The 27,654-nt window shown below is 40.4% G+C and overlaps 1 long non-coding RNA gene across 1 annotated transcript in view; it reads left to right on the top strand.

Moving 5' to 3' along the window:
• The window catches only part of LOC122532245, a 170,121-nt gene that overhangs the window by 57,396 nt on the left and 85,071 nt on the right, over positions 1 to 27,654 (top strand). The window contains exon 2 of the long non-coding RNA XR_006307473.1: positions 217 to 287. This is a non-coding gene — a long non-coding RNA (uncharacterized LOC122532245). The remainder of the gene's footprint in view (positions 1 to 216; positions 288 to 27,654) is intronic.

Here is a 27,654-nt window from a genome sequence, read left to right as displayed (position 1 = left end):
CGTGTTCGGTGTAAAAGGGACAAAAGTGGAAGGGAGAAGAGATCCGTGCGAGTTGTCAATTATGCGCGTCGGGTGGGGAAAAAAAAGCGCTCGCGGGCTCAAACGAAACGTGTAATTGCGCCAGAAATTCGTGACAATTTACGCCAATTAGCTGATCATCGATTTTCGTCCAGCCACGTCGTCGACGTTAACGCCACTCTTTTTCTGTTTTTGCAGAAGAATCGACTGTAATCGGATGTACTACACTAGCTGGAGCGCTCGTTCGTTTCGAGGTTATGCATCGTAAGGTGAGTGACTTTCCGGAAATTTCCGATCCTAATTTAGAGGTGACTTTTAATTTCGTTCTTTTTCTTAGCTATATATATATATATATTTTTTTTTTTGTTAGTTTTCTCGAAAATTTCTCTTTCTGGGAAATTCGCTCGTAGCTCGCGCAATTTCGTTTCTTCTCTTCCTCCGTTGATTCCGTTAAACAGTAACGCGATTTACTCTTACGTAAGGGTGCAACGTCTGGCTCTTCAGGTTCTTCAGGGCGGCTTTCCCAGTTTCACCCGCGGGAATAAATATTCCATTCGTGCACTCTCTCTCTCTCTCTCTCTCTCTCTCTCTCTCTCTCTGTCGGGGTTCACTGTCAATTCGGCGGCCCCTCAAACAATATTTATTTAGCCGATATCGATTTCGTTGGCATGATATTGGTTTCCCGTGCCCGTTGCTTGTACTCTCCCCTTCTCCCTTTCTCTCCCTTTCCGGCCCTTCTCCGTTCCGGTATTTTCCCTAAACCTCTTGCTCCCCGCGTTTTCGTTTTCAACCGTTTCCACCGCCGGTTATTTCTTGCGCGGCCGAAATCAAAAATCGCGCGCCAGCTTGCGGGCAAACTAATTGATAAACGTCCGGATCGTCGCGTGGAAAAACGCTTGTTAGCTTTATATTTTATGTAAATAAATAAATATTCACGTGTACACCTATTTTCACGAGGCGATAATGAGAATTTGTCACGGGAGGGAAAAAAGTGACGTCGAGGGAAATAAAAATAGAGAGAGAAAAAATAGGGAAAGGAAGGGGGGAAGCAAGATGGAAGCGTCGTGCAGTGGCGAGGAAGGGATGAAAGCTGTTTCCGCGTGCACAATGCTATTTCCGACACAATGATGGATTCAATTTTCGATAGAAATACATTCGACTCGATGGCTACAATATTATCTTCCGGAACTGATACCGTATGAAAGAAACCTCGAAATAGACTCCAGTTGCTTATCTCTCCGTTTCCATCCGGGGAACGGAATTATTTCGAGACGATCTCCACACGCCTGGAATTAACACGACGATTATCTTTGAAAATAAGATCTTTCTTTCTTTTTTCCCAGAGCGTTGCGAAACTCTTTCGCAATGCGACGAGCGTGTTTGTTCGAAGCGTTAACGCGTGATTGTGCCGCGTGCATTGCCGCGTGCAGAACGGATTAATTATTCCGCGTATTAGAATCGTGCCGATGTAAATTCCAGCGTGCAAATATTCCTCTAAAATGGTAAATGTTGACTCGGGTAAATTTGAATACGAAGTCGACGCAGCCCCGTCACGCGTGAATTCGCCGTTGATTTTGTTCTTACGAAATTATGAGATATATAAACGGTTACGGCGGAATTACCAAGTGAAATCGAAGGGAATTGAAGTCGAAGATCACGCCCGAGAGAGCGGCGATTTGACTCACAAATGCCGATTGTAGGGAGTTAAACGTTTAACTGCGAGAAACCGAAGTTTCTCCTGAAAATTTAACCTTAACTTGTTGTTTATTCAACACTTAACAACACGATTGCCTTGCGCTGTACTTCTCGAACGTCTCGATCGTCCGATCCTGACACTCCAATCTGTCAATCTAGTAATCGATACGATTTCACGGTCTTCTCGATGGATCGCGCGTTATAAAATTTGTCTGTCGAATTATCAATTAACCATCAAGTACACGCGATCGCGATTGCGTCAAAAATTCGCCCGTGGCTCCCGGGTGGTTGTCATCTCGATTTTAATAGCTGTGGCGGCCCGTTATCGCCGTTGACACGCGAATAACGACCACGGGGTTAGCAGTTTTAATTAACGATATTAACGCATCCCGTCGCGAGCCGCGTGCACTCGTGAGTCATAATACACGCAGCGTGGGGCCGGTGGAGCTCATTTTTGCGTCCCGATAACGTCGAAACGCGAGAACACGCCGCGCCGCGCTATTTGTCCCGCTTTGTGTGTCCACCGTGTAGAGATGTCGGCCGATAGGCAATCAGAAACTTTGGGAATTAATCTGACCGAGATGATATCCCGTGCGTGACACAGGATTTTTAACAGCAAGTTTCCACGGTTCCAACCATGCTGCCAGTTTGATCAGTGCCAACGAATTGCACCGTATTGAAGCGACGACCGATCGATTTGCTCGAGGGTGGCTCAGCTTACAGATCGATTATAGAGCGGGTAACGACGAGTTGTGTCTGCCGACGAAACAACGGCAGTCGGATGAACGCGAAACAACGACACGTCGGATAGGCGGGATCACGCGAATCTCCAACCGACGATTTTGAAAATCGACAGCGACAACGACGCGCTTCGTCGCTCGTTTTTGCCTAGCGATCGCCGGCAAAGGCTCTGTTTTGAAACACTTGGCGCTGGCAATCGATTGCGGACCGTAACGAGTGACCACGCCACATGCAACAATTCGTCGCTTTCTTTTTGAAACTCGTCGGTATGATATCGCCGGACAGAAATTATCGAGATGTGATAAATTTATTATTTGTTTTGCCTTATTATTATATTTCGTTTCACTTAAATATACTTAAAACTGAGGAGATATTACAATTTTTGGGAGAAGAAATTCTCGGCGTACGTCATTCCAGCGCAAGTGGTTAATTATAGCCGTGGGTGAACTTTAAAGACGCGAAAATATTGAACGTACGTAAAGACTCATACTTTGAACGTTCACGTTTGTGTCTTGCGTGATCACGTTTGACGAGCGATGCGTGAGAAATTTGCATGGCTGCAAATTGGAGCCTCTCGACAATCGGACGACATGAGCTAATTAACCGAGGAGCGTGCACCGCGAGGACTTGGAAGGTTACTATCGTTTATCAAATTAAAACACCGATATCGTGCCACCGGCGGCGAACGACACAGACGTAATTTTTCATCGCGAGCGGGTCATCGTCGTAATGACACGGAGGCGCGACCTCGATACGTTGCTCGACGACGAAGCGACGGAGCATTTGCATAACGATCGCCGCCGTGGGAAGCCAAACCGTGCATCGTAAATAGCCAAAGCGGCTCACGACGCTGGTCCAGACGCGATGTGGGACAATATCGACCAAGTGCGCGCTAATTGTCCAGAACGAAGTTAGCGTAATGGGGGAGAAGAGGGCGAGTTTAGTTCGAAAAAGTGCTTTAAGAATGTTTAGAGTAATTTCGAACACGACTGCTTACGATATACAGGGTGTCCCAGCGTTGATAGTACATGTGATTCTACGTGAAAAGGCAAGTCGAAAATAAAGAATAAGATTTGTTCGTTTGAGGCTTTGTTTTCGAGAAAATCGAAATATTTTGCTATTATATATTATTATAATATATAATATATAATATTATTATTATAATATATAATATATAATATTATTATTATAATATATAATATATAATATTATTATTATAATATATAATATATAATATAATAATAAAATAATAGTATAAAAATATATATTGTGAATAATAATAATAATATATAATAAAATAATAATATAATAAAACTAATTAAATAATTAAATAATAAAATAATAAAATTAAATTAATTAAATAACTAATTAAATAATTAAATAATAAAAATATTTTGATATTATTATATTATTATGTTATTATTATATTATCCTCCGAACACGAATGCAGATTTACAAACAGTATTAGTAATATCACTCATAATGTTGATTAGTTGTTAATACCTATTTACTTAGAGTGAGTTTAGAAGTGATTTTCAACTTATTTATGTAGAATCACCTCCATTTTATATTGTTCTACCGACCAGGGCTGGCACATCCTGTATATATATCGTAACTTTCTGGCTATTTACATTGCCAGTCGGTCCGCTCGCGAACCGTTCGAGCAAATTGAAGGAACACTCGATGAACTTATCGAATAAGTCCTCACGACTTGACCGTCGTTCGTGAAAATGGAGTTGCTTGTATTTCTGCCTGGAAGGTCCCGCAAGAATCTGACCAACGGAACAGCTCCTGGGAATTTTGTGTCCAACCGCGACAAACGACTCAACGTTATGTCGTTCCAGCGCCGCCGGAACTAACGAGTTTAACGTAACACCGCGGGTTTTTATGGAAATTTGTGTGTGTTTTTTTAAAGGTAAAATTAAAGAAATGGAATCTTGATAGAAAATTGTAGCAAATATATCGTAGAGAGTTTTTGGATATTTTACATGTTTCATCAGATTGTGTGCATTCTTTTGGAATTTTGCAGTTTAAAGTTTCCCATAAATGCGCTAAACTTCGTGGTCTAACTTTGGTAATAACTTTATCGAAAATTTAATATTTTCTTTGGACGTTGTGTATTGTCTTTTAACGCTAGAACTACCGAAGCGGTCAAAGTGAGTAATTCATAATCTCTGTTAAATATATTATAGATGTAAAACAGTGTGTTTTTAGAGATTTAAACGATTTTCTTTATAAAACACAGAAATAAATGCGTTACAGTCTTTTATTTATTTCACTTTAACATCGATGAAAATTCTATGCTTTAATCCTCGGTAGTTCTAGTGTTAATATATTAAGGATACCCATAAGCAATTTCGTTTTTTGATACTGTATGAAATTTTACTTTATTCAAAAGTTAATACAGTTTTAATCTATAATATAATTTTAAACAATAAACATACTAAATGTCAATATATTCAACTATATAGAATATAGGTAAATTATGATAATTTACTCTATTATTTATTAAATTTGAAAAATCGACATTACTAATAGTTTCACAAAAATATTCTTGAGTACTTAATAATTATTTTATTTATATATATATATATATATAATTTTATAAAAATACTCTAACGTAGAAATGTGAAAAGCATTATGATTTCACCGTCATCTCGCAACTACTTCCTTTTTTTTTAGAAATAAATAAAAAAACTCTCTCCGGCCTGAAAGTTAAGAACGTTTGAAGGATGAATTTCATTTGTGGAAAGGAATTTTTGACGATACGCTGGACTTTCCATTTTTAAACGGGGGCGTTAAACGTCACGCGTCGTTCTATCAATCGTGCTTCGTCAGTTCGATTATCCCCTGTGTCATTCGATGTGATCTGCGAGCGTTTATGCGTCTGTCTGTCAGATGGGTTTCTCCCCTCTGATTGGCTGTAAATAATCGCTTTCCCGTCACAGTGGCTCCTCGCCCGTACATCATGCCACCAGCCATTCAAGATATTACATTCATTCGGCGAGTGCGATGTTTCCAACTTTTCGAATAAATTATCTACTCTTTTTAACGAAAAAGGCTTGACAAACCTTCATGCTATCTATCCTTAGTGTCTTCTTTGTGGCTAGTCGTGACAATGTTCTTTATTTCTCGTATATTGATAAACGATTTGTTCTTCTTTTGGAATAATTGTCAAAATTATCAAGAAGTAGCACAAAATTCTCACTTCTTAACTATCCTAATTGTGACACAATGTCCTTAATTTTTCATATATTATTTCATCGATGTCCAAACTTTTTCAAGCAATGATACAAAATTGCCTCTCTATCTAGGGAAGTCTCTCTTCCTCGTGACTAGTGACAATGTCCTTTATTTGTCGTATATTACAATTCACTCCAGCGCCGCGCAAACACACGAAACGCCTGAGCAAGTAGAAACTTACCAGCAACGAGAGATAATTAAGCGTGTAACGGATAATCGTCGGTTTCTCAAGCTCGCCAATGCGTGCACGTTCCTCTGCACGACGAGCAACATCAACCAGCCCACTGTTTCTACACTCTGCATTCGAATTCCAATGCCGCCGGCCAGCCACTTATCTCCAACTAATCTGAATGTAATTTTAAGTGAAACAGTTTCCGGGAGTTTAATAAAGCGTTTCTCTCTCTCTCTCTCTCTCTCTCTCTCTCTCTCTCTCTCTCTCTTTCTTGCGCTTACGGCAACAAGTGCAAATTACACTGCTTCTCCGGCAAGAGGACAGATCGGTTACCCCGGTCGTAGTAATAATTCTCCTCTTACTCACCTAACGTCTTTCTACTCCTCCCTTCTCTTGTTATTTGCCCGTTTTAGTGTTACCTGATGGAACTACGATGGAACCACGTTCTTTCGAACGGATCTGTATGTACGATGTGGTTGGATCGAAGAACCACCGTTGTTCGTCTCTCATTTGCTGTTTGTACAGACTAAGGGATATTTATAACGGTGGTCTGCGAAAGATCCACCTTGGGAAAATAAAAGTAAAATCTTGTGGAATTGAAAGAATCCAATTATCAGAGTATACATATATAGAAGCTGGTCGCTTATCAGAGTATATACATATGTAGAAGCTAGTCGCTTTATTGATTCGTTTCCCCATTCAATTCGATTTTAGAATATTTCAGAACGTTTCTGACAAAATTAATCACTTAATCTGTATCTTCATTATCTATAATTTATATCTTCACTGCTGTTTGTACAGGCTAAAGGATATTTATAACGGTGAACTGCGAAACCTTGGGGAAAATAAATTAAAATCCTGTGTAATTGAAAGAATCCAATTATCAGGGTATACATATGTAGAAGCTAGTCGCTTTATTGATTTGTTTTCCGACTCAATTCAATTTTAGAACGTTTCTGACAAAATTAACCACTTAATCTGTAATCTGTAATGTATATCTTCACTTGAGCTTGTTGCATTAGGCTATCCGAAAAGTGACTGCATTTTCTTGATCTTGTTTCTGACGAATTTTTCGTAAGAAACAAGATCTTTTAGACGTGTTGTTTTGGACGTGATCTTTTAGATCTTTTAGATGTGTTGTTCATTTTGTCGGATTAATTTCTTTTCAGACGAATAACAGTTCAAACAGTTTCGATCATTCCGATACCGTTGTCAGTAGTAAAATTCCAACATTGTTTTCAGATTTAAGGCTTCTTCACCATCCACGTTAGATAATTTTTTTATGAGCTTGCACAATGTTTTCTCTCTTCCTTTTCTAAATGTTAGTTTTTAAATAATTTTTAATGAAATCGTGCATTTTCTTTTTCTAGAGCAAGCATTAACAGCTAACTGTCAGGTTACACGATGAATTCGCGGTTTGAACGAAGTTAATTAAGATATTTATGTATATCTATTTAAAAAGAAGAAAGGCAGTTACTTGTTGGCGAACCCAATATAATTCTTATGTATTTTTTTGTAGACTCCTTCAGAACGTACGAATTTCTCTCTATTATAGTACATACATATATAGAACATCAGAACTTAAATAAATGAATAAAAAATTTTATGTTGCGTTTCTCAGAAATTTCTGAACATTTAATATTCCTGAATGCCGAGTCACGATTTAGACAACCTTGTTCTTCACCTTGTTTTGTCAAGTCGAACACTAAAATGCCGAATTAAGCCCACATGTATTGTTCACCACTCGCGTGTGTCAAGATGAGCCTGTTTTTTGATAACAAGCAACCTTGACCCTTCTCTAGAAACGTGTGAAACGATTAACATTGCCAGGCAAATATTAAGGGCGAATTAATACTAATTCGTATAAAGTAGTTTCGCGGGGCAGATAAGTCGCCGTCATTGATAATCAAAGTATAATTTTAAACGTCGTTTTAATTTAAACACGTCTCCTCTCGAATTCAAAGTGTGATTGATCGTAACACGATAAGGACTTTGCAATAAACTTGTACAGACATACAGTCTCATCACGGAACCAGCAAGCAAGTCAAAAGCTGAATCGGTGCGACTGGTGACGCGCACACGATGTTGATGCACGTGATACAGAAATCGAGCAATACTCCATTTACAGCCACCATGCTATCTCTGTCGCTGCGTGCTTTCTCACACTATCCCTCATTTTGACACCTACCGGTTGCCTTTCAAAATATTACCAGCCACCCCTGCCATCCCAGTATGGGATTTTCGTGTAGCCTCGATGGGTGGCAGACGGCCGTCATTCGGGGCTGTGCACCCTCGTTCCCCTTCGACAACACGAAACTGCTGTTGGCCTAGCCAAGAGTTTAGGGTCGGTCCAGCCGAAACTCGTTGAATCCGTTTCCTACGTGTTCGTGCTATTCGCACGGGATAAATGGCGCGTTCCGGACACCGCGTCGTCCCATTCTCCCGGCCTCGAATTTCCGTCTCGACTGGTTTCTCCAGTCTTTGTCACCTTAACGCACGGCGCAAGAGTGGTCGGCTGCAACGAAAGCCACCCTTTGTTATATCCACGGCCAGATAAGAACGCAGGCTCGCGGAGATTTACACGGACAATGTGAAACGCAGGCAGGGAAGGAATGCTTGGATTTTTCGCCAGGTCGGAAACGAGGGTCCGCGAGCAGCTATCCCGATGAGCTGCACTGCCAGAGTAGACACCGCTCCGCAGATTTATCCCCGGCCAACGTCGTTGGGCCCGTTCTTTACGATTTCCACCCTCGACTCTTCATCAACCGTGAGTTTCACCCTTTTAATGAAACTCCAACGCCGCGACTTCGACCAACGATCTCGGGTCGAATCGCTTTAAATGGTGACATTTAATTTAACAACAATTCGATTGTGTCCGTTCGGAAATGAAGACGTGCCTATTCGAAGATGGATTTGGCGTTGAAATCGGTATTTTAACTAATCGCGCTCGTCGAATGGACAAAAGTCAACTGCAAATGTCAACTGCTAATGAATTAATAATCGACACGTTTACTCGTGAAACGAATTCTGCAACATTTAAATCTTTCAACGCGCTTCAAATAAGTAGCGAGTGTAAAGTACGTTCTGAGCAGTATACATATTTAACGAAGCTACGTATATACAGGGTGATTTGTGTAATTTGAAACAACTTTTTCAATTATTCGTCTAATGAAAAATTAGAAGTCGTATGATTTTAACCTCTTGCGCTGGAAAAAAATTTCTCTTCGAGTATATTTGGCCCAAAGTTGCTATATTTTCTCAGTTTCAAGTATATTGAAATATAATCGAGGCAAAACAGATAATAAGTTTATTGCTTCTTACTAATTTCTATCCAGTAATATACCGATGAATTCAAAAAAGAAGACGAATTATTGTATACGGTTTGGTCACTCGTTATGGTCCGTAAACTAGTTGCTAGCGCAAAAGGTTAAGGGAGGAAAAATATAGCGTATCAATATTTTATGCGTGTTGAGGGATTTCAAAATTTCCAAGTCATCTTCATTTTCCTTCTAATTGAACTACATATTTTTTTCATCGTAAACTGAAAGAATATTAAATTAAAAAGGTAACCCACCCCCATCCTAAACCTAAAATAGTTAAGAAGATATTTCACATGATCCTATTTCTCGATCCTTCTCGAATTCGCGATAGTTGAGCCGATCGATGGAATTTGACCGGATTACGCTTCTAAAAATGAAACGTCGATAAAATGGTATTAAAATGGAACTTCAATTCAATCAGCTACTGATTTTCACGATAATTGGTCCGAGACAAAGCTGTCCATCTCTGAATTAAAATTAAATTCGTAATCGTTACATACTCGCTCCTTGTGTATTTCCCGACTGTACCAATCTGTAGGCAAGTAAAATAATACATGTGTACTGCATGTATTATATATTTCACGCATATACAGGGTGAGTAGAAAAAAGAGTTTGTAACATCTAGGATAGATAGCAAAAAACCGTTTTGTAACTTTGAAACTATTGACTTTTCGACCCGTGTTTATCAGGACTCTTTCTCATGTTTCGACAAGCAACATCTACACTAGAAGTTACTTACGAACCCTTTATTTTTTCTATCCACCCTGTACAGATACGGTTTGTCTTAAATTTTCGTCTTTGAATTTTCCACGAACCCGTGGCCTGTCAGAAGCAAATCCAGATCACGTTACAAGACTCACGAAGCGGGACCTATCTCGCTGTTCATCGGCGTCAGCAGATACTGAGGATGCACCGCAATTTAATTCTAATTCGCAGCAACGAAAGTTATCGCTTCAGACGGCGAGCGTTAGATGGAAACACGACCGCGTTAATAACCGGACGCGGGAGGCCAGCCGGTGTTATTTCGTTTCGCGAAACTTCCGAAATCTCCAGCGTCCGCTCCGACCCGGTCTCCGTTATTAATTCCATTAAATTGACCAGGAGCACGCGTTCGCGCGCTTAGATTATTTACGACGGGGACGCGGTATCCCCGGTATCCCCTGGCCGTGTCAGCGGTCGCTGAGAATCTCATTCGTGTCCGAAATTAGGAAAACAGTGGCTCCGTAATTTCCGCCCGTTGGACAAATACCCGCGCGCGCGCGCGCGCGCACACACAGCCACTCTTCGCGCAGTTTCAATTTCGTCGACTCCCACGCCTTGTCTTATGTGGCCGGGCGAGGCCTTCCTGTCATTTGCATACAATTAACCTTATCCAAATTATTCTCGTGCATACGTGCCACCAGTCTTTACTGTGTTTACCACCCTGCGGTTAGTTTGCAGTTGCTTTTTTCTTCGAAACGTTTCTTTTAGAGTTTTAGTTGGACTGGGTCTTTTGATCTTTTTTCCTTCTTCTTTCTTTTTAGATTGTAGATTTTATGTTTAAGGGAGTTTGGAATTGCTAATTTATTGAGTAAAGAATTGTTACGTTCTCGTAAAGATGAAGAGTTTTGAAATTTTGTTTGATTCTATTTGGCCGTGTTTGATCATGTTTGATCATGTTTGTACAATTATCTTTATCACTATATGTTTGTCGCAGTTTGTCGCTTTCAACGACGATTTACATTATAGTCGAGGATGGATTTAATTTAATTTAATTTAATTATAAAAATAGCTGTCTCTTTCAAGCTGGAGCGAAATGGAAAGAAATTTGTTTTCGAACTTCTGTCAACACGATCGCAAGACGATTAAATTCACGAATACAATAACACGAAAATTATACCACCCACGTTGCCTCGAAACATGATCAAACACAGTCAAACTTTCGAAACTCTTGATCCACGATAACTTGACTGTTTGCTGTCCCACTAAATCGCCCCGAAAATCGACGTCTACGAGCGAGAATACTCTACGATAACGAGACGATCCTAATGAAACTTTGAACGTACTCGTTACTTCCAACACCTACCTGTAAATCAAGGCGGTTAAGACGATTTTCGAAGTGACTTCTCGATGACTCGGCGAGAAAGGGACACACCAGTTCGCGAAAGATGGGCAACTCCTGCTTGAAAATCGCGGCCAATTATACGCCGGGGTGGTATTTTAGTCGTTTGGGGGACAACGATGGCGAGAGAGAGGGCGAAACGCGGGTAAAACGCGTTCAGGGAAAATTAACAGTCGGCGCCGGGTAGTTTATGCGCGCGCGAAATCGCGCGTTCCGTCCGAAGCCAGCATTACTCGGGGCGAATAACGCTTTTGTTTCCAGAGGAGGCGTTACAAGCATAATGCACAGTCGCATCATTCGCCTGGGATACCTCCCTCTCCACCGGTACACACACGCATTCGGGTTTTCGGTTTTTCACTGCCCGGCTCGGCCAACTCCCAGACGGCTTCCGCCGGCTTTTAACGTTAAAAATGTTTATCGGATTATTCCCAGAACGTGAGGGCAACGCAATGAATCCGCCAGAGTTGCGATTCGCGCGACGCACCTGTACGTGTAACCGTTCGATAAAAACGCTGGCCAGCGATCGTGTTAACGTTGGGTCGCTTGTTCGCAGATTTCGCGCCGTTTACTATCACACAGCGAGCGGTGGATAGGCTCGAAAGTATTTCGACGTCGCGCGCCGCTAATTTAATCGCAGCCGAGCCTTTCCCGGCGAATCGGCGCGTCACTCGCAGCTGCGCGCAATTTACGTTTTAAAGTAACGAATTGTACACGTCGGGGCCCATGGTACGGTGCGTAATTAATTCTTAGCCGGGGAAAGGGAGCGTCTTGGAGACGCGTTCTCCACCGTGTCGCTGTCGTCACCGCGCCACCTTTTCAGGGGGAAATTTCGGAGCGTCGTTGGACATTGGTGTGACTCGATGGACCAAGTACAAACAGTCTCAGTTCGGGACCGAAAACTGTATTCTGTATTCTGTGAATTGGCGCCGAAGGAAAGAGAGGGTTGAAATTAACGTTACGCGTCTAATGACATCGAAATTGTTGAATATAAAAGCTTAGAGAGGCTTTTTTAATGCGAAATATTTTGAGGAAGGCAAAACGTGGCGTATTAATTTTTTCGTGTGTTGAGAGGTTTCGAAATTTCCAAGAGTTTAATTCGCACTAAATCGAAAGGATATTAAATTCTAAATAAAACAGTATTAACCCATATTGGTCCTAAATCTAATAGTTAGGGAAATATTTTACGATAATTTATCTCGAGACTGAGATTTTGTCAAATATCTCGGAAATTACTAAGGTTTTTGTACAGTAATTGATGGAATTGGCGTTTCTCAACGACGAATTTACTGGTGTATACCATCTTGCAAAAGAACTATTTATTCGAACCGTATTTTCAATCACTTTTTGATGCTTTTTCCAAATAAGTGTCATTTTCTTGAATATTTGTTGCAACGAAAAACAGAGAAAATTGCAAACGAAACAGACAGAGCGTGGTGGACGTTAGGATTTCTTATCAGCACGAAGAAGCAGGTGAATCGTTAATCATAAATATCAAAATAAAGAGTCCCTTCGTCCTTGGTCTACTAGATTCTAGACGAAATTATCCATAGGCTGCCTCGCAATGCACTAAAAAAGTGGCCCGAAACATATTTTGACGTTAAAAGCGTTCGGGGGCGACGAGCGCATCGTCTTCCACGTGCCGGCTGACCTTCATTAAGCGGAAGTTTCCTGAATTTTGGCAACGATGACGCTCTCGAGGTGGCAGTTACCACGTGCTGGTTGGTCCGATCGTGGGGCGGAAAAGGGAGGGCTGATGCACGAAACGCCGAATTAACCAACCCGGAACGAAATACTCGCGAAGTTGGCGGTCGTCGCATCTCGCTGGCTAGCTCTCCCCAGCTGTAGTTACACTGGCTGTGTGCAGCTGTATTACAGAAGCGGCCAGGCGACCTGCGTCTGGCGAATTCTCGAAATACCTGCCAGCTACCACCAGTCCAAACGTCAAAGCAACCTTCCTTCGTTCTCTCCCTCGCCACGTGTATTTCTCTGTGTTTCTCTTTGCTCCGTCGTCGTCGTCGTCGTCGTTGTCGTCGTCGTAGCTACGTGGAGCTTCCATCGTGTTCCACAGACACGGACGTAATTCGAGACATTAATATCCCCGACTGTTCAAATTTTTGACATACCTCTTCGGATAGACGTGCATACTTTGTAACTCGGCCAGACCCGCTGGAAATTAACGTCAAACGGCGCCGCGAGCGCTTGTCGTATCCCTCCTTGAATCACGTCGAATTACGTCCGTGTAATTTAGTTCTTTCCGTCCGTGTGATCACTTTCGTGGATTTTTCCCGCGGTCCGCGGGCTTCCATCGCAGCGACGAGACTGCTTGATTAATGCGGTCGTTCGTTGGTCGGACACGTGTGTGTGTGTGTATGTGTGTGTATGTGTGTATGTAGTTCTCGCAACAGGTATGCAGCGACGAATCGATGAGAAAAACGCGAGCGGTGGAAAATTTTGTGTCCGTATCGCAAAAATTTCGTGCCATTAAACAGCGTTAACCGATGGAAATTTGGTCGTATTAACGAATACAACGTTGCGGAGTAATAAGATTATTCCGTAATTCAGGCAAATCGTAATTTCTTATTTCACGCGGTAAAACCGCGATTATTTGAGCGTTAAACATTAAATAAAAGGGATGATGCTCGCAATTTTCGTAAAATGGAAGCCGAGTGGTGGGAATTGGAGGGAATATTCATATGGATGGTTCTGCTTTAACCCCTTGCGCTGGCAACTGGCTCGCGGACCGTAACGAGTGACCGAACCGTATACAATAATTCGTCGCTTTCTTTTCCTTTCGAACTCGTCGGTGTGATGCCACTGGATAGAAATTATTAACAAATAATAGACTTATCATTTGCTTTGCCTGGGTTACATTTAAATATACTTAAAACTGAGAAAATGTTGCAATTTGGGACAAAAAATTCTCGATATGCATGGCACGTTATTCCAGCGGGAAAGGTTAATGTATTCGATTGTCACCTCGCAGTTCAATATTCTTTTTTCTTTTTTTGTATGACATTGAAACCACAAATTATTTCAAATCTTCGTTATAAGGTTTAGCGAATTTGATTCAGAATTATCTTAAAGTCGAATCAGGCTGGATATCGTTCAGATTTGTTTAGATCGAGAAAGCTTGACAAAACTCCACGGAATCATGGTTTGATCTAGCCACTGATCAATATCTCATTTTGTGACATTGAAACCAGAAAGCAAGAAACAAATTATCTAAATCTTCGTTGTAAAATTTGCCGAATTTGACTCGCAGAATTGTCTTTAAAGTCGAATCATATTGACACGTAATATCGTAAAGCTGTCCAGGTTCGGGTTAGCTTACGAAATCGTGACCCGATGATCCAGAGACTGGTCCAGGTGGATGGCGCACGAATCCGGCTGTTTATAAAAGATTCCAGGTGGTCGTGGTTGAATGCAAACGAGGGAGGAGTCGAGGTGAATGATAAAGCGAAATTGCCGGTTATTCGCTCGCTTGGAGCCGCGTGACAGGCCCAGGTGAATGTTTGGGATAACTCAATAGAACCGACTATTGCCTCACGCAAATAGTAAACATCTGTCAGACGCGAGATAAGAGAAACGTTTTGATTGCCGTCGTTACGGGCACTTTATCACGGTGCCGCGGAGATCAAAGTAAACGGAGAAGAAAGGCAATAAAAATGAAAATTTCGCTCTGACCTTATCCACTGACCAGAATTTTCTTTCACCGCCGGGCAAGTTGGAATGATCTGGCGCGAATTTTCGTGAAAGAAACCAGCCGTTTTGAAGCATCGTGCTCTGTCCAGCGCATACGTTTAATAACGTATATCATGGTGTGCGTGTGCGTGACTGCGGAAAAGTTGGAGGAAAGCAAAGTTTTGTCGGATATGTGCGAGGAGTTTCTGTTTCCGTTTGCGGTGTATTCGAACTGGCGTGCAAATAATACTGCGAGCTACGCGGTATTTTGTTTTATTCTCTCGGGTGTTAAACCGACGCTTAATTCTTTGGAATAATTTATTTTTTTTTTAAGGACTCGATCTTCAATTGTTAGTAGATTTAACTGTTCGTCGAGATTCTAGTGGTCCGTTGTTATTATTCGTTGCTCGCACAATCTTTCTTTAACCTGTTAACAACGCTTAATTTTTCCATACCAACAGTTACATTTGCATTGGATAATTATTTTCACGGCATATTAGTGGTATCCATAAGTTGTTTTCTTTGAATTTAATATACATTGCCGTCCAGTGACAATAATTTAACTTATTATAACATAACTCATATTCTAGTTAAATATATTGGCATTTAGTATGATATAAATATATGTATTGACATTTTACTGTATTCTGTATTCTATATTCTATAAATATATTGACATTTGACTGTATTCTATGGTCTATAAATATATTGACATTTGATTATATTCCATATTCTATAAGTATATTGACATTTGACTAAATTCTATATTCTATAAATATATTGACATTTTACTGTATTCTATATTTTATAAATACATTGACATTTGACTATATTCTATATTCTTTAAATATATTGACATTTGACTATATTCTGTATTCTATATTTCTATATTCTATAAATATATTAATACTTGACTATATTCTATAAATATATTGACATTTGACTATATTCTATATTTTATAAAAATATTGACATTTGACTGTTTATTGTTAAATTATATTATAAATTGAAACTAATTAACTATTAACTCTTAAATAAAATAAAATTTTGTACAGTATCAGAAGACAAGATTACTTATGAGTAAACCCCTAAATATATATATCGTCACGTCCAAATATATAGTGTCCCTTCCTTCTGACACAGTTTCCAACTGTGTCGATAATGTATAAAAGCAATATGTTTTTCTCGGGATTGCATTTCGCGAGAAATTTCATTTCATCATACACGGTTAAGGGGTTAAATGGTACGAGTATTTACGCGGACGAGTCGATGAATTCGAAATTCGCGTCGCGTTGCTTCGGCCGGCAACGTAGCAGCGTAATCTAACCTCGTTAGCGTTGGTCGTCGAGTGCTTAAACACTGTCGTCACTGTTACACACGATGCACCATTAAGTTCGTCAACTTAATTCGCCCGTGACCTCTTTGAACAACTCTCGCTCGTCTTTCTGCAAAGAACCAATGGGATTCCAAACCCTTCGCGAACCAAAGAAATACACCGATCGTTGCCTCGATTAACCAATCCCATAATCTTCCTACTCCTCGTGCCTCGCTACTATTTTTCTTACTTCTTCTTCTATTTTTCTTCGCGTTTTCTTCTCTCTACCCATTTCTCTTTCTCTTTGCAAGTTTTCTCTCAGAACTTTTACCAACTCTCTCTCTCTCTCTCTCTCTCTCTCTCTTTCACCATCTTCGTTTTACTATTTCAATCGTCTTGTTTTCATCCTCCATCTCGGATATTTTCGTTCTTCAGACTTTCAGCGTTTCCTCTTCCCTCCCAGTTCTTCTTAGCGAGATCTCATCGCATCTCGCTTCTTTCTTATTTCCATTCAGTTCTGCTCTCTCTCTTTTCCGAATTTTTCTCTTCCTCGTTTAAATTTTCTTTTCTTTCTTCCACTCCCTCCCCACTCTGCTTCACGCTTTCGGATTCTTCCCCGCTTTAATCTGATACTTTTCTCTCTCTTCGTCTTCCTCCCCCTCTTCACGTCATTTCTCCACCGCTCCCCCTTCACTCGTGCTCGCTTTTTCGTTAGTTTGACCTCCGCGAGAGTCGAACGAAACGTAGTTTTCAGCAAGTTCACACCGGTGGCTCGCGATGGTCCGGCATTTCTCGAACGAAAGAATTTTTCCGGCTACTCGATTCCCTCTCCTCACATTCTTCGACGGCCGCCGCTCTCTTTGATATCCTTTCGCCCTCGCCAGCTTCGCACGGTCAATTACAAACGAGGCGTGATTAAAGATTATCCAGTTTGAAGGGGCCGCGCCAACTCGACCCGTTCGCTCGTTGAAGCTTAACCTCCCCTTCCGCTCTACACCACTTGACCAGGTCTCCCGTTATTAGCTGCTCCGTAACGAAAGGCGGCGAGTCGGCTTCTTTCGGATATCGCGTCGATTTCGAATTTTTTCTTTTTTTTTTCTTTTCTTTTTCGCACGTGCTCGAGCGAGAGATCTGGTAACTCGAGTTACGAGCAGACTGTTTTAAAACCGAAGGTTTTCACCCCTTGGCTACGGCAGACTTTGATACGTAGCATACGGTGAGTAGTTCAATCGCGAGATATACTGATTTTTCGTCCAGCATTTCTCAGAATGTGTATTGAAATAATCGAAACACTAGCGTTAAACCAGTATTATTTATTTATTAGTGCACGCACTAAAAATTTAACAATAATTTTAAAATTATATTTCATAATATATCTAACAATCTAATAATCTAACAATGTAATAAGTTATGATACTATTCGAAACATGAGTCGATACAATCCTACATCACGTTCTACCGTTATGTTTTCTACACGCTACACATTTACGTCATCTTGTGATTAATTTATCACCACACCTTTTCATTTCGAATGAAACAACTGTAAAGTAATCACGTTTAAATAATATACGACCAACGCGAAAGATGTAATTGTTGAATCAGAATTCACTTACGCCTGATCCAATATCTTTTTGTTGCAATTACTGTCAATAACATCTGTCGGGCATCTATAGGCGCCTTTAGTTTGATTCGAGCAATGTTATACGAGCCGCCTATAGGCGTCTTTCATCCCGGAGAGTGCCTATAGGCGTCGTCCAAGGGATTAAATAATATATTTCTTACGACAAGTATCTCGCTCGTGACAAGCACGTAGCGGATTTCAATGTTGGAAATTTAATGCACGCTCGAAGTTTTAATGAACTCGACGTTACGCGTCATTAGAAAACAAAAAAGTTCGTGATAAGCAGAGGAACGCAATTAGGGGAGCGTCGCGATTCAGCAACCCTGGGTTCACTGTCGTGAATATTGCACGGCGTCAGTTCGAGGGGATCCAAACCTCACGGTTTAAATCACGGTTTCCCGGCAGCTAGAAACCGACGAACACCACGAATATTCCTCGAGCATTCTGGTGGCGCCGAGCTCTCCTTCATCTGTCAAGCCAGGCTCCCCTTTTCTTTGATTATTCACGAAGAAAATTCACCGCGACGTCTATCGAGTCGATACTTTACGCGGCCTGATCGTTGTTTATTCAGGAATTTCCCTCGTAGCCGCGGTAAGCAACCTTTAATCAATATTCTTCTTAAATGTTTGATCTCCATCTCGGTGCAAATACGGGTACGATGGAATTATTCTATCAGCATTCCGAGGAGAAGGATCGTCAGGGAATCCTGGGAAAAAGGTGTGTCCTCCGCAATTCCTCGCGTCTTCGTGACAGGTCATTCTTTAGTTGGATTCGTTTACTCGGCCTGATATCCGAATCTTCGGACCACCAGCCGTAAAATATCTTGACAGCCTCCGCGAGGACGAGCATTTTTCTCTTTCTTGGAAACTTTTTTTTTTTTGTAGAATACCAGCAATTTATTTACAAAGTAATGAATGACGCGGCGTTAGAAACAATAACGTCCTGTCCAAGTGGTATTTAGCAAATTTGGAATTTTGTTGATCATATTTTTCTAAGATAATTTTTCTCATTTGAGTTTAAAACAATCGTCAAACATGTATAGTATAGGAGTTGGTTGTACATATTTCTAATCTCCGGAAAGTTGATTTTGTGAACTTTCGTAAGAGAACAGTGAGAAGTCTAGTTTGTGCGAATTATTCCGAATCTTACGAGTTATTTTAGGTGTCAATTGACTCACGACTACTTCTGTCCTCGGGAAGTTCTTTTAATTTTTTTACGCCATTTGTTTTTCACTGTAGACATCTGTTCGGATATCGTATTATTACATTGTATCACAGAGAAGAGTCAAGCAGTAACAAACACTCCAAGTTTTTCTATTATAACTTGGTCAATTTTTGATAAAAATCAAGCTTTAAAGAAAGAAATTTGTAGTAAGAATATTAGAGGATAGAGATAAATTTCGTCATAAGGATTAATAATTGTCCAGCATCGGATACCTACTTAAATAAATAGTAAATTTCAGGGTCTACATAATTGACAATGTTAATAAAAAGACATATAAATGGAACGAAATCTTTATTTAAATGTCACAAGCGAAATAATCGACGTATTTTTTTCTTTTTTCCTTGGAAAAAAGCTTCAGCGGCCTGCTTTATAATCGTTTTCTCTTTGAGCAATATTTTCAAAGCTGCTCTCACGTTGTCCTCAGTCCATTTTTCTCTTTTCTCTTCAATTTCAGATATTTTTCTACATAAAAATGAAGAAGAAAAGCACCTAAGAGGACTTTAATCACGAAAAAAAATTTGTTTAAACTTGCCCGGTACTACGCGACGAGCACGTAGAGAAAGACTTACAATTAGCTTTGATACGTAATGTGCAAAGTAAATCGCAGAGAATGAAGCATTTATGTCCAAAAATAATACACGTAATAGTCCAGAAATAATGTACGTAATACAACAAAATTATTTGCTTACCTAAAAAATAACTTTTGTCGTACAAAATTTAGTAGAGAAAGACTTACAATTAGTTTTGATACGTAACGTGCAAAGTAAATCGCAGAGAATTTGTGTTCAAAAGTAATACACGTAATAGTCCAGAAATAATGTACGTAATACAACAAAATTATTTGCTTACCTAAAAAATAACTTTTGTCGTACAAAATTTAGTAGAGAATGATTTACAATTAGTTTTGATACGCAACGTGCAAAGTAAATCGCAGAGAATGAAGCATTTGTGTTCGAAAGTAATACACGTAATAGTCCACAAATAATGTACGTAATACAACAAAATTATTTGCTTACCTAAAAAATAACTTTTGTCATACAAAATAGCAGCTTGTATCTCTGGTACTATTGAAAAAAAAGTACGACGCAGGAATACGTTGTTTAATTAATTTCTTCATCGATAGTGCAATAAGAACAAAGAACTACCTTTAGTCCTAATTAGCGTACTACTCTTCCTCATAACATCAAACTCATTATAGTTCATCATAACATCAAGTTCATTATAGTTATTAGCAATTGCAAGAGAAGGAAATCCGAGCAAGCACGACGTCTCCTTCGAACAATCGAGTACGAAGAGTTGTCCGAACGACGAATTGGTGACGGTGATTTCTCGTAGTTTCATTTCATCGTTGGAAATCTACCGCGAGTTGGAGATTTCCAGCAACTGTCGAAGCTCCTCCCCGCGAGCTAAATTGAGTCTCCTTAACGATGCAAGCGATAGACGAACAAACGCGAAACAAATCCTCGTAAACGCGCCGACAGCGTAAAGCGCATTCCCCTCCCTTTCTGGGAAGGGGTATTGTGTCTCATGGCGAACGAAAACCAGCCACCGTCGCGGATACGCGTCGAACAACGCGTTACGTTGTTGCACCGGCTCGCGTACTTTTGTTCCGTAACAATATAACACGGATACCTGTAATATCCGTCACAGCCGGATTACAGATCCGCAACGTTATCCGGATAACGCACACATCCGACGCTTGTCTGCTGCCGGATTACGAATGTACACGCCGATCCATCCCCGCCTCTCCCCTGCAACGTTACATTGATATTCTAATGCCGCGGATGTTCGAACGTCTGAGAATATTTTCCGCGGTTTCCTCTCGCGCAACTTTCTCGCACGGCACGCACATAAAATTATCTTGAACGAACATCGCGAGAGGAGGGGGGAGCCGTGAAGCTATTCCGTTGGTAACTTTGATATTGCAACGTCGAATTTTGATAGGTTGTTCAATTTCGTTGATAAAACGAAAACGGGCGAGGGATATATTATGGTAAAGGTTCTATGAATACGTTATGCCTGATTTTTGGATGCTTCCTTTTTTTCTTTTTTTTTTTTTTTTTTTTCCTCGCGATATAGCCATTCCAGAGTGAAATCGATCCACTGGTAATCGCATTTGACGTGAAACAGAAATATTGTTCGCGCGCAGTGTGTTACGCCGCATCTGGGGCAATTGATGTAACTATCCACTCTCCAAGTGGAAAATTGCAGTCGTAACGTTGCAGCGCGTTTTAAGAACGACCGGCTGGAAACATATTTCGACTCGTCAGTGTGGATGAAATTTCGTGCTACGGCTAATAATCAACGCGCAATATGTATAAAAATATTCGTGAAAATAATGCTCGCTTAGAATGCCTTTGCCATTTTCAAGATCGACATATTCTCCGGAGGGAAAAGGATCGCGAATACTTGATAAATTTCTTGTTTAAATATTAAAACTTTGTGGATCTGTCATTGCCATAAATTTTTCTCAAGATGTCAAGAAAATTCGCGTTTCTCGACTAGGCGATATCCGATGGAATTTCGTAATTTAAATAAAATACGAATACACGTTTTTTTTACTCCAGAGGTGGCGAACTGGCGGCCTTTGCCCCCCACTTTTCTGATCGCTAGCGCTATCCCCTCCACTGCATCGATCTCTGCATTGCGTTGAGAGTGTCCCGGCTACAATACTCGTATTAGATATACATATAAATTGTTTTCTTTACCGAAGCCGCTAAAGTTAAAGGAAAATAGGAAAAATATTTTGAACAGAGTGGGGATTAATTTTCATGGTGGGGGATTGAGTGAGTCAATCCCCCGCAATGATAGCTTTCCCCGTCGCTTTAAAAGCCGAGCCTCAAGCTCGAATTAATATCTGTAATATAATTCACGCGACGCAAATAAGAGCTTCTTCGTTTTCTCAGCGTGGCGAAGATATTTTCAACCAAACGACTCGTTTTCGTTCGCAGACTGTCGATCGAAGCTACGTTCGTTCTCCTCCGAATGAAATTACAGTTCAAACTCTCGACTACCTTTCGTAAAAGATTCATTCGGACTGAAATGTTACGACATTCCCGAGATCGTGCAATCATCGTGTAACGAAGGATGACATTGGCTCGCACGAGTAATTCTCGCCCGAAGTTACACACATTAATTTTGCAACGTTTCCTACGTCAATTTCAAATCTATCGTGATCTACTTTCGTTCGAAATTATCCTGAGAAAAATTGTGAGGAAATCTTTTGTTAATACGTGCAATGACAGTGAAGAGCGTAACTGTGCAGTGACAATGAAAAATTGTCAATAATTTAAACTGATATAACCTCTGATACATTTATAACTGTGAAGCTTATACTTTGACAGTCATAAATTCATTTCTTATTCGAAAATGATTTTACATTATGCAGCGGCTGAAATTAAAAAGTTTCTTTCATAATTAAATATAAATCTCGAAGATTGAAATTTTCACTTTACCCAACAAAAACAACCCCGTGATACAATTGCCATACAATTTCTTTTTTTAACTATTTTACTGAACTTGGAACATTAAAGTCAGAGGAGGAAATTTTTTGAATTCCTGTCATTTCAATCTTAACGTTTAATAAAATCCCTGAAAAAGAAATCGTGCAACAAGTTTCAAGGGAGGCTTCGTTCTTCGAAACGATGGTAGACCTACTCACTTGAAAAATTTTTTAAATATTTCTGCACGCTTCTCAGTTGTTGGAAGCAAAAAGATGATCGACAATTTCGAATTGTCATTGCTCTTCGCCGTATCCTCGTGTCGCACGTAACAGGAAATGATCTAAATAGTCGCTGTATTTTCTTCTTACGTCACACGTAATAGAAGATGACAGTATCTAAAGAATCCAAGAATATTATCCAAACGAAAGAAAGAAGAAAGTTCGCTCGAACGCCTGCTTGACTGATCAGACTCGATATATCCCAGATAGCTCCATTTGTTACGAACCACGGTACTCTCTTTCGTTCTCGATCATAACCTGCGGTTTTCAGCTTCCTCGCGATGACCCTGGACGCAATATCATCGTTGAACGATACAGCCGAACCAGCAGACCGGAGTCATTCCCCCATGTGACACTTCGTTTCCCCCGTAGCGTCTCCATTATATCGCTTTCACGGCTGTCTTTCCATCGAGTGTTCTCCCCCTTCACTCCTCGTCGTTCAATTTCCTCGTTTGACGGACGAAAACAGCCGGGGAGTATGAAGCGACTCGTTGCATCAACGTCTTCCTCCTCCTCCATCGTTCCATCGATCCCCTGATTTTTCGTTCACGCCTAACTGTAAACAGCCAACGAGTGTTCGTTTATTCCCCAAGTAAGCTGTTATAATTCATTAACTCGTTACGCGCGAATAAAACGTTCGATTCGTGAACGTGATTTAGTATTTGCTTTCTATGAAGGAGGATTCGCAATGGCCCCCGTATTCTCGTCAGTCAGTTCTACGCGAAGATTATTTGTTCCTCGTCAACGTTCGTCGAGATAACTGAACGGATAACTGATAAAGTTCTCCGGGCGACGAATGAATTTAAATGGAAGCGAGTCGTTTGTCTCTTGAGCCGGCGTCTGCAACGAAAAGTGCAAGACCGAACAGTTGATCAGCCAGTAACTGAAACAATCTCGTTTCGTCGAGCGTTCATGTAACTTCCAAACGAGATGTAAATTCCATCGAGCGAGCCTCCGTTCATATTCCAATGCGACGCATTCGTATTTCGAACACGGATGACACAGGCACCGGTTCGTAGCCGCGCGGTTAGTAATTGCGTCGTTGCGTGGAGAGCGGCGAATTAAAATCGCGACCAATTAAAACACGGGGAGAGGCAAGTTTTATCGGGGTAACCAGCGACGGTGGCGGTTCAAAGAGCTCTACTATCAAATTAAGATCAAATTAAGGAGCGACGTTGTCGAGCGGGAGCGCGGACAATATTTCGCTGAATCCAGGAGGAGCAATTCCGCGGGCCGCGTCGCGTCGCAATCGCTTTTCCAGCCGCAGCCGCGAGAAAATCCATTTCGACGGTAATAAAACGCTGGTTTTTCGAGCGACGGCGAAATGTCTGTCGCAGCTAACGATCATTCCGGCCGCGTTGCTTTACCTTTTTATTTTTTCTTTTCTTTCTTTTTTTTTTTTTTTTTTTTTCTCGTTCCGCTCGCCCCGGCTCAGTCACCGCGCCTCTATTTTTTTGTTCATTTCGTTCATTTTCGATTCTCCGAGCCACCCCCGAGTCATTTCCACTCCGTGCAATCTCGTCGTCAGAAACGGCAGCAGCTCCGTTGCTCGACGAACGGCGGTGTCGATAATTTATTCTTGAAAGGCCGTTTCCCTCTGTATGTAATTCACGCTCGAAGCCGCGTACTTGCGTCTAGAGGACTCCGCCATTGATCGAATCGCGTTAATCGACGAGAAGCTGCCACTGCACAACCTGATTAACTCTAAATCCTAACCATACCGGCACTTGTGGTTAAATAACGCTGTACGAGCAACTTGTTGGTGGCTATGCTTCGCTAACCAGTTGCTGCACGCCGTGAAATTCGGCGAGAAACGTGAATAATCCTCGATTTTTCATTTTTCTCACTCTCCTCGGGAATGTCATAAGATGTGCAGTGGATTCGGCAAGGTATTGCTCTCTTGCAGTATATTTTTTTTTTTTTTTTAACAAATGAAAAATATGTCCAGTAGCAATTTTTAACATTGTGATTATGTCACGATAATGATATAAAAATTTGTAATATTCACGTGTCGTGGCCCACTGATTGCCGAAGGGTATTTTGTAATTTTTTTGACAACGCCATTTGACTTGTAATATCGAATTATACTTTCACGATTGAAAGGAGAAGCAACTTACGATCCTACGGAGTATGAATTTGAACTTTCAACTTTTCAGTTCTTCAGACTGAAGATTAATAACTATACACATTGCTAGTAACCTAACACGATGTGACATGTTGCAATCATTCATTTTACCGAATACTGAGAAAAAGATCGCACATTTAGGCACTGGAATTACGAGTGTGTCAATTTTTATATTCCCTGTATTACTATTACTGCACAATACAACTCATTATTGCAAATTTGAGTTGATTTATTTTAGGTACCATACGTATTGCAAATTTTATTTTACCTTACTACCACTACCTTTACCTTACTATTCTACTTTACTTTAATCTCACGCATAATTCTAGTAACATGCGAATGTTCTGTTTTATACATCTAGTAATCTCTTATATACGCAAATTTGCACTTTTATTGAATACTACTCAATTTTTGTTTGGTCCAGTTTCTTTAAATCATCTCCTTTTTCATTCGTATCTACAGAAATCTCTTATTTTCATGGTTTCTTGCAATTTTTTTTCTTTCTTTTCGTTTTGATTCTTATTATAAATGCTTGTTTTACTATTTCTATGCTGCTCAAGTTTTATTGTTTTTATGAAAATACATGAAATACATTGTATTGTTTTATTATTTTATTGTTTCTATGCCGCTATGCTTTCTTCTTTAGTTGGTCATATACTGGTATTATTAGATCATTATATATACTGAATCACTCATAGCATTATGTATTATTTAGATCCTCTTCTATGCGTTGTAAATTGAGAATATTTCATCTTCTTGCATTGTTTGTTTCTCGATGTACTGATAGTCTAATATTTCTCTTTCTGATAGCCTTGCAATTAATTGGGTCATTACCCTTACTACTATTAATAGTGTTTTGTACCATAACTACTTTTCTTCTTCTCCTAGATCATGTGCTTTCAGTTCCTTATGTATTGCACTGTGTGTAGAGTTTTCTGCTCTTTCCATGTCTACTCTTTTATTTTCTCCTCTCTATTGTTCTCTATTGTTCATTACTGGAAATTGCCACCGCGCGCATTACCATTTTCCAAGTCAATTATCTGCATAAACTAAAAATTTTGCTAATACATCATCTGTATAAATGCATTGCTGAAAAGCTAAGTGTGCCAACGCTTTCTTCATCCACTGCATATTTTCAAGGTGAAAAAGTTATTTGCAACCGGTATTGTATTTCTCTCTGGCTGTCAAGCGTTGTAGAAATGAAGAATCAGCAAAAATGGACTTTTCATGTTTTTTCATCCTTGCGTATTAGTTGCAGTCATTCACAGTCCCGAGCGGAGTCACATCGAGCGGCAGCTCGACGAAAAATATTGTTATTCTGTTTTGGAATACGCGCGTATTCAAGCTTGTCTTTGGCTCTAAATGTCAGTTTCCCATTCATGTCGCGAAATAAGAATTCGACGATGATGTTTCTGCTTCTCGATTGACGCGTTGTTGATGTGCTTTCCAGACGTTTCGAAAGTTCTTTCGTGTACTTCAATCTGAAGTATGTGCATACATGGTGGGAAGAAAAGTTTGTTGCTACCATAGATGAATTCTATACTTTCAATTTGATAGAGATACGTGTAAGGAACTTGTCGCGAAATTGAGCTTGAATTTCAAAGTTAAAATTTATTTTTTCCATTGTATTCTCTTTTTCTTTTTCTTTTTGTTTTGTATTCTATTTAACACGAAAGTGAAACTTTTCCAAGGAACCATAGGTCGCAACATAATAGTTCTCTTGAAAAATGGCAAGAAAAAAAAAAAAAATCACTGTGGACGCGTGCGTTCTAACAGCGACTTTATGATTCTGGATATCTATATTACATAATTTTCATATTAACTTTCATATTTCACTAACACTTGATTTATCACAGTTGTAGCATCAGCGTGAGTCTAAATAATCAAATGATATAACTGTTAATATTATTCGAAATATAAATATCCACGTGTTCAGAACTGTAAAGTCGCTGTTAGAACGCGCGTTAAAAACGATTGAGAAACTTTTTTAAGAAAGTCGTACGATTTTTTCTAAATTACAAGAATTTAAACATTTGTCGTTCGAATATCAATGGGAATCGCTGTAGTTCTTTACGAAAAGAACACACTTTACTCGACGATGCTGCGTCGATCAATACGCGAAGAAAGAACGACTCAAGAAACACGGACAAATAGTTGGCTAACAGGTAAGCGCAATTTCCATAATATCATCTCGGCAACAAATTGTTTCTCCCTCTCTTCTCTCTATTAAAATTTCAGCCGGTGCCGCCCTATTTCGGAGCTCGAGCTTGCGAAAACCGGCACAAAGGAGGGTGGCGCGCGCCGGTTTAAGGGCGACGTGAATTCGATGCTTATGAATTCACGATACATATTCCGGCGTGGCTGCGCGAAAGAGCAAGAGGCGTAGGATACACGGGAAGTGGAAAGTCGACGAGAGAGAGTGAGAAAGAGAGAGAGAGAGAGAGAGAGAGAAAACGAAGGGTTAGACGAGATGCAGGAGAGAGCAGCGCAAGCTCGTAAGCTCTAATCGTTCGAGCCAGGGTATTACTACGCGATTCTCGAGTATGCACTTCCTGCGAAAGCAGCGTAATCCCGATTTCATACTGTTGCATGTTTAACCCGCGTGCAGTGTTTAACGATGCCATCGATCGGGATAACATAGTCTGTTAACGAAGAACGGTCGTGTCGCGAGGGGTTA

The sequence above is a fragment of the Frieseomelitta varia genome, unplaced genomic scaffold, assembly GCF_011392965.1.
Source record: "Frieseomelitta varia isolate USP_RPSP 00005682 unplaced genomic scaffold, Fvar_1.2 scaffold_443, whole genome shotgun sequence".
Classification (NCBI taxonomy): Eukaryota; Metazoa; Arthropoda; class Insecta; order Hymenoptera; family Apidae; genus Frieseomelitta; species Frieseomelitta varia.
Note: the sequence above shows the minus strand (reverse complement) of the source record. Positions and strands in the feature narration are given on the sequence as shown.